Source organism: Artemia franciscana, chromosome 16 (assembly GCF_032884065.1).
Source record: "Artemia franciscana chromosome 16, ASM3288406v1, whole genome shotgun sequence".
Taxonomy (NCBI): Eukaryota; Metazoa; Arthropoda; class Branchiopoda; order Anostraca; family Artemiidae; genus Artemia; species Artemia franciscana.
This window is the reverse complement of record NC_088878.1, coordinates 19391692-19399436: the sequence shown is the minus strand read 5'-3', so window position 1 is coordinate 19399436 and position 7745 is coordinate 19391692. Positions and strand designations below refer to the sequence as shown.

The 7745-nt window shown below is 34.4% G+C and overlaps 1 long non-coding RNA gene across 1 annotated transcript; it reads left to right on the top strand.

Moving 5' to 3' along the window:
• The first annotated feature begins 533 nt into the window (after positions 1-533).
• On the top strand, positions 534-6434 carry LOC136037182 (uncharacterized). Its single transcript, XR_010619878.1, has 2 exons — positions 534-1159; positions 4019-6434. It is a non-coding gene; the product is annotated as an uncharacterized LOC136037182 (long non-coding RNA).
• Positions 6435-7745: the final 1311 nt, after the last annotated feature.

Here is a 7745-nt window from a genome sequence, read left to right as displayed (position 1 = left end):
TGAAGGTATCAAATCAAAAGCTATTAGGGCATATAATGTGCATGATTTTAGAAAAGGGGAGAAACCTCCTCTGCCCTAATAAAGGTCCAATCTAGCAAGGTTCACCATTAGGTACTGGGTTCACAAGAAATCACTAATAGAATTTTCAGGCTCTAATGACGAAACTAAAAATTGGATATTTTGAGGCGTCATGGTGCGTGTTCGTTCTTTTCCTCCACCTGGGTAAGTGTATGGTAAGTATATCGGACCAATGGTCATCGGAAGGGTGTCATGCGAGTGTAAATCCCAATTCTCAAGTTTTAATGCCCTTTTTCCGAGCCAAAAAATTAGTGAATAACAGCTAGTCCCCCTGTCGCGCCAATGTTTGCCCCCTGGAACCCTCGTAGAAAAAAGCGACTCAGCAGTCATCAGAGCAGGACAGGGGCGTAATTTGCCTCCCATACCTCATTACCCCCCTCCCCTACCTCAAGTTGTCCCCCCCTCTGCTGAAATTTACTTTCTGCAAAAAAACTAGTCAAAACTAAGATAAGCCTGCATTATTCAACCATTCCAAGAAACAAGTCAGTTTTCTTTCGTATAGACTATAGGTCAGTTTTGCCCTTAAGATAATATATGGCTCATTTTCCTTTTTCACTGTCTTTTCGCTACATGTGGGAAAATTGCCTCCAACTTTGCCCCCCCCCCCCAGGATTTTGATGAAGTTACGGCACTGGGGCAGGGGCTCAAGGCTATGACCAGTTGCTCATTTTATATACAAGGATTCAGAAAACGAATTTTTGAAGAAAGGTAGGCTAATTATACCCTTCTGAGCTCATGATCTCTAAACTCACCAACTTTTTCAGAGTATTTTAGGTTTCATGAAAAATTTCAAGGGGACACTCTTATGCAATTGGTTATGCGAATAACCAATTCGAAATTAAAGTCTTGATAAGTGAAAAGTATTATAAGGATGAGAACTGTTTACCTTGTTGGAATTTGGGCCATACACAACGGAATATTTAATTATTCTAAAAAAATGTCTTCACAGGAAATTTCATACCTACTCTATTTTTAACTTTTTTTTCTTTAATTTATAGGTATCAGATTGGGATAGATATGCCGCAGAGGAATACGCTTTACTTGTGGCCGAAGAAGGTTGTGCAGATGATAACGAAGAAAGGTAAGCTCTACGAAAAATACTAAGCTTACAAATTGATTGCTTTTGTTTTTTTGCGAAGGAAACGCGGTATTTGCTTTGAATATATTGACCAATGCCGTATCCAGGAGGTTAGGGGGCTTGACCCCCCATCCCTCTGAAATGTTTGTCTGGCTCGTAAAAACGTAACAACCCTGAATATAAACAATCTTTTGATGCGTTTTTAAAAGTTTTACCCCCCCCCCCCGAAAAAAATACTTGATACGTTCTTGATCTGGACGATGTGATTTTCACTTGTTCGCCTAGTTTCGTAAGAGGAATTTTGAGGCTATTGTGTACACATGACTTTTTTATTTTACCATTTTTATTGTTTGCCTTTTCACGGGAAAACCTTGAGCGCGCTCATCCTAAAAAGAAAAAAAAAACGACTTTTACATCCTCTAAAAGTATCTTACGCAGGATTTTTGTAATTTTTTGCTAAATATACGTTTATATTTCGCAACAGTGGTCTGAATGTTGTGCAAAAAGAGAAAAATGCTATCCATCAGCTTGAATCCCTTTTTTTGTTATTACTTTTCTTCATTTGCCATCCAATAGCTAAAACCTCATGTGTTGTGCTATTTGGAACTTGCATGAATGGTTTCGATAGAGAGTTGTCAAAAAACCGGCAACTACTGTCATTGAGTTTAAATAATAATTACCTCGAATTTTACTAAGCTAAAATGATTCACTAATTTCGCTAACTTAAAATACAACTTATATTTTTAACTAGAATGCTCAAGGATCACTGATCTATTAAATAAATATGGGAAAGGCTGAAGTCGTTAACACTCTGTTTCTATATTGTGTTATAGTGTGTGTTATAGTATTCTAGTGTTATATAGTTATAGTTATATAGTGTTATGTAGTTATATAGTATTCTGTATGTTATCACTGTGTGTTATAGTATTGTTTACTTGACTGTGATACCTAACCAAAAAACTCTTGTTTTGACCGAATGTAGCTCCACTAACTAACATGAAAATGCTCTGGTGTCCAAACTTTTGCTTTTTTAGAGCATTTACTCTTTTTTTTATTCCTCAAACTCTCATTTCAGTCCCTTTAATATAGTCTGAGCTGTTGACTTGTACTAAAACTAAGGACGAATTCGTAACGTTTGGTAAAAATCTGTATTTTCATCGAATGAGGTGATTGCTTAAGAAGTTTTTCCTCATTATCATTCACTGGAAATAGGTTCGACTGAAAGTTTCATACTGATTTCCATTTGCGTAAAAGCCTATTGGATGGTTTCTCTAAACGATAATTGTCGTGTCGTTCTTATTCGTATTTCCTATGGGGGGGGGGGTAGCATAAATTTTTTTTCTTGGTCCAAAACGGGGAGAGGAATCAACAAGTCATTAACTGACGGTAGCATTGATGCATATGTGAAAACTTCCCCACGAATGATTTCTTTAAAAGTTTCTGTAATACCTGGAAAGACAAAACTTTAAAAAGTACTAAAATACCTTTTTAAAGGGTAGTCGTTTTTAACCAGGATCGGGAGAAGGCTCTCGTGATCAATTATAAAACCTTCCATTTCAATAACTTTTGAATTTTGTGTATTGATCACATGTGAAATAATGTTTTGTATGATTGACTATATAGACTTAGACTTGACTATTAAACAAGAAATGATATACATAAATCTTATAGAAAGGAGACAGGGAGACATCTCGTTTTGTCTCCTTTAACAATAGAGAAAGAAAAAGGAAGAAGGAATTACACCTCAAAAACTCATGCGGAGTACATAGAGAAAGAGAGAGAGAGAGAGAGAGAGAGAGAGAGGAGAGAGAGAGAGAGAGAGAGAGAGAGGAGAGAGAGAGAGAGAGAGAGAGAGAGAGAGAGAGAGAGAGAGAGAGAGAGAGAGAGAGAGAGAGAGAGAGAGAGAGAGAGAGAGAGAGAGAGAGAGAGAGAGAGAGAGAAGAAGCGGAAAAAAATGACTCATGGAGACACGGATGGGACTTATAAGCTAATTTATAAATAAATCACTTTACATTCAATCCCCGCTACTATAGGCAGAAAGAACTATCTCTTTCAATTTCTTTTTATATGTATAGAGTGATGGTGATTCACTTATTAAATCAAATAGTTTATATTTATTGGCAATCTCAGGAAGTTTATATCTTAAACTTAGTCTTGATCTCTCATTTTTAATAAAAGGAAAAGGAACTTATCCCTTGCTCTTGATAAATAGCTACGTTTATTTTCAACCAAGAGTTTCACGTTATTAAAAAAATTATCCCTACGCTGGATTTCTAAAAACCATATGCCTATATTAAGGTAAAAATTTTTTGTAAATGAAGAATATCAAGAAATAAAAAAAAGATGTTTTAGTGTCAGATAATTCTTTTGTCTTCCTAGGGTGTGTAGAAAAGGTATGTATAAGATTCAAAATTGGCAGTTGGATGCTCAATCATATTTTCATTTAGGCGGTGAGGACAGATGGGGCCTCTGAATATTCGTTTATAACCCCATCCACATCCTTCCCCCCTCCCATTAAAGTAGTTTGGGAAAGACGCAAATCACGAAACTCTAACAACCCTTTTATTTTTTATTGTGTCCCATCCCTAACCTGCAAAAATCCCCCACCCAGTATGGTCCTAACCTGGAATTTATTTTAGAAAGGTACGAAGCCTTTAGGGTTTACCATCTATAAAATAAGCCAAAAATGTATATGTATAATTTTTAGTTAAAATTGTGGTTAGTTTTGGCTTAAAAGAAAAAATCAGATTTTAAACTTGCCTCGAAGTGAAGTCCAAAGGAATTAGATTTTGGAGCTGAAAAGAAAGTGTATTTTTTTCTTTATAATTCCATAATTTTTAACTAACTATTTTAATTTTACAGTTTACAGTACCTTGGAAAAGAAGAAGAAACGCCAATTGCTTGAAAGTAATGAAATGAATTTATTTGAGATGGTAAAAAGAATTTACGACTACAGTCTTCGGTCAACTGTTTCAGACCCACGTGTGCTACCATTCTTGGATCTATGAAATGCAGATATTTACTTCCATTGCAATATAATGAAGAAGTTTTGTTCTCTTGTTCATTTCTCGCTCTACCGGTCTTCTGCCTTTTTATGGTCACCCTCTTCCCTTTCTGAGGTTGAAGGGTTAAAACCCTGAATAAAACCCTTTCTTCAAGAAAGGAAATCTCTATTTTCTTAGAATAGACAAAACCTATGACCAAAGAGTAACCAGTTTTCCTAGCCCATGCTCGTATAAAACTGAACTTGGTAATTTTCAGTGTAGTGTTTTAAAGTTCGAAATGAGATAAATTGAATTGTATGAATAACACCAAGTTATATAATCAGCTGAGTAATATTTGCTATCTTGCAATTTCAGAAAACTTGATGACTATTTCGAACTAGTGTTCTCAGGAAAATAATGATTTATTTTTATGTAAACTGAAAGCTCGGCAACAGCAACAATGACCATCTTGATTAGAAAAACTATCATTTAATGTGGATTTTTTTTTTTTTTTTTTTTTTCCATGATTTCGAGTCATGAATAATTTAGACCATTGGATTGAATCAGAAGCTACTGGAAACTAATAAGTATAGAACTGAAGCCAGAACTTAGAGCAAAATAAAAAATAAAAAAAGATTTATAAGTAACCTACAAATAAGAAAGAACATTATTTAGATATCCCGTGGACAAAATGTTATTAATTCGATATATTTGTATGTGGGTAATTCTTCTTGGTCCTCTAATCAAAACTCGGAATATTGTGTCTGCCTCAATTTAAAGATGTTTGGAGACCATATTAAATAGTGATATTTAGACGTATTTTAAGGTCTTTGCACCATTATAAAGCCGCATCTTGGTGCTTTTGCAGCTCAAATTTTGAATGTTTTAATGTAACTAGGAGCCACTGTCACACTCTTGGTACTAGTATTTTTGAATGTCGTTATAGTTACGTTAAAAACCTGAAGATGAGGTCATAGATAATTCAAACTAGGAAGATTGTCGACTGGCGCGTATCTCATAGGCATTCGATCTTTACTGCTATCATTTGACCTTCTCTGCACTACTACTTGTTTAAAAGCTTAGTCAAATTCGATCCCAGTCTATCGTATTATATTTCAACAAAGAAGTTTCCGTGATATTTATTGAAGATATTTTTAAATAAAATATTATTTAATTGTATTTGATAATGTAAAATGGACAAATATGGGCAGCAACGTGAGGTGGCAGAAAGGCTTCTTTCCTTGAAACAGCTCACCAGCAGTGGTGTAATTTCGTGAAAATCCGGGGGGGGTGGGGTGGGGCAAAGTCTGAGCCAATTTTCCCAAATCAAAGGAAACTGACATGTTTCTCTGGATGCTTGAATTATGCAGACTTATCATAGTTTTGACAAGATTTTTTGCAGAAACTAAATTTCATCTCGGGGGGGGGGGGGCAAACTGAAGTCTAGAGTGGGCATTTGCTCCCCCTGCCCCATAGAAAATTACGCACATGCTCATCAAAGTTGGCAAAATGGTTAGTATGACTAATCTATGGCTCAGAAGCAGACATATTTTTACCATCAATCAGTCATTTGCTTTTTACCTAGTTTTAAATTTTAGCTAAGTCTCTTACCTTTATAGTTAGATATTTGCCTCATATTGAATAAGGTATTTAATGTATTATGAATAGAAAGAACTTTCTCTACTCAAGTTGCTTTGAAGATTTTGTCGTAAGTCGTCTCGCGTAAAGTTACATGTAATTTTGTTTTAACTTTCTGATTTGCAAGAAGATATCACAAAAATCTTCGGCGCTAAATTTAAATCGTTAAGCTAAAAGTTATTTGATAAGTATTTTCAGTTCAACCCTTTCAGTAATATTTACCCTACATGTTAATATTCTTTTCTTAATATTTTACGATTTTAACATTCTAATTAATATTGCTTTTGTGTGTATATTTTAGTGAGTTGCGTTTATGTCAACCATTTACGTAACCAAGTATCACTTATTTTTCGCATGACATCAATTCCTTGGACTATGGCTATTTGGTTTGTAAAAGTTTTTCCCGTTCTGTTTTCTTATTCTTTTCTTTAGCAATATCGTAGTTGAAACTTTCATATCAAAACTTGAAAAAGAAAAGAAAAGACAGTGATTATGTTTCTGATTCATATTGTAAGTGAAGTTTCCTTTTTGATTTGTTAAGTTTTCTAGTTCTCAACGAAGTGTCGGTTTATATTTTCTTGTATTTGTGACCTTTATTTTATGGCAGCTAGTATTTATAAGTGTTCATCTAGAATAAATATATGTATACAAAAATATATTTGTATATATTTGTCAATGAAAAATAATTATATTACTTTTGGTAAATTAATGGTAGCTTTAATCAACTGAAACTGTGGCAGAATGTGGTGTGGAAGCTAGTTTGTATTCATCATAGTCAGTTTCGCGTTTATTGTGTAATTTTTCTTAAGCCGATCTTCCCACTTTGTTTTAAACAGCATTTTCGTTCACTGTTTTGTAGGAGGACGTACGATCCACCAAATAGTTTTCTCCTATTTCCTTATGAAGTTATTCTGTTTCCGTGTTGGAAACATTTTTCCTGAAATTTCAAACTTGGCTAATGGATCTGTTCGTTTTGGGGTTAAGAAACGCTGCCTTAATCCTTCAAAGTCAAGTGAACATCACTAATAGCTGCTGTTCATTGTTTCTGTGTATCATCGTCTTAGCTTCAAACCAACTAGCATGTCTTCCAACACCTATAAGATCTAAAAAAGGTTCTCTTAGGAGCTGCGTGATGTGATTGTGGAACAGGTCTGTAGATCATTTGTGGCCTCCATTGACTGAAAGTGAACGACGTATCTTTTATTTCTTCAATTTTAGCAACTATGAAGCACTTGTGTTCTATTCTTTTAATTTTAAGTCAGTAACTATTACTAATATAAAAAATAATGAAAAAGTTTGTGACGTGTCGGATTTGAAAGAGGATTTATTTTGTGAGGGAGAACTAATTACAGTATCCCAGAAGCTGATAGTTCGGTAAATGAATTTTTAAATATGTTTTTTATTTAGTTATATCTATAATACTGAAGATCATGAATATGATTTTTGATAAAGAGGAAACAATTATAGATTTTGTGAAAACTCTAATTAAACCCGTATATTAGGTGGGTGTATAGAGGCTGTTCATGAAGGAAGCAAATTACTTAGTGTCATTGTATTTTTTTGACCTGAAGATGGTTAGGGATGCATTGTTTAAATTTTCCCCTTTAATTGAGAAATGCCAAAGTCATCATCAATATTCTTCTAGCCCTCAGTTTTATAAATTATGATCAAGTGTTTGCTTCAGCTTATAGAAGACATTTGGCAAAGGTCTTATACTCTTATTGTATACCAGATAAATCCACTAAAGTGATTAGCGCTATGTGTGAGATAAATAAAAAAAACAAGTTTTTTTAAATGAAAGTAAGGAGCGACATTAAAACTTGAAACGAACAGAAATAACTCCGTATATGAAAGGGGCTTTTCCTCCTCAACGCCTCGCTCTTTACGCTAAAGTTCCACTCTTTCTCTTAACTCTAGTTTTTAAAACAGTAAAAAACTTTAGCGTAAAGAGCGGGGCGATAAGGAGG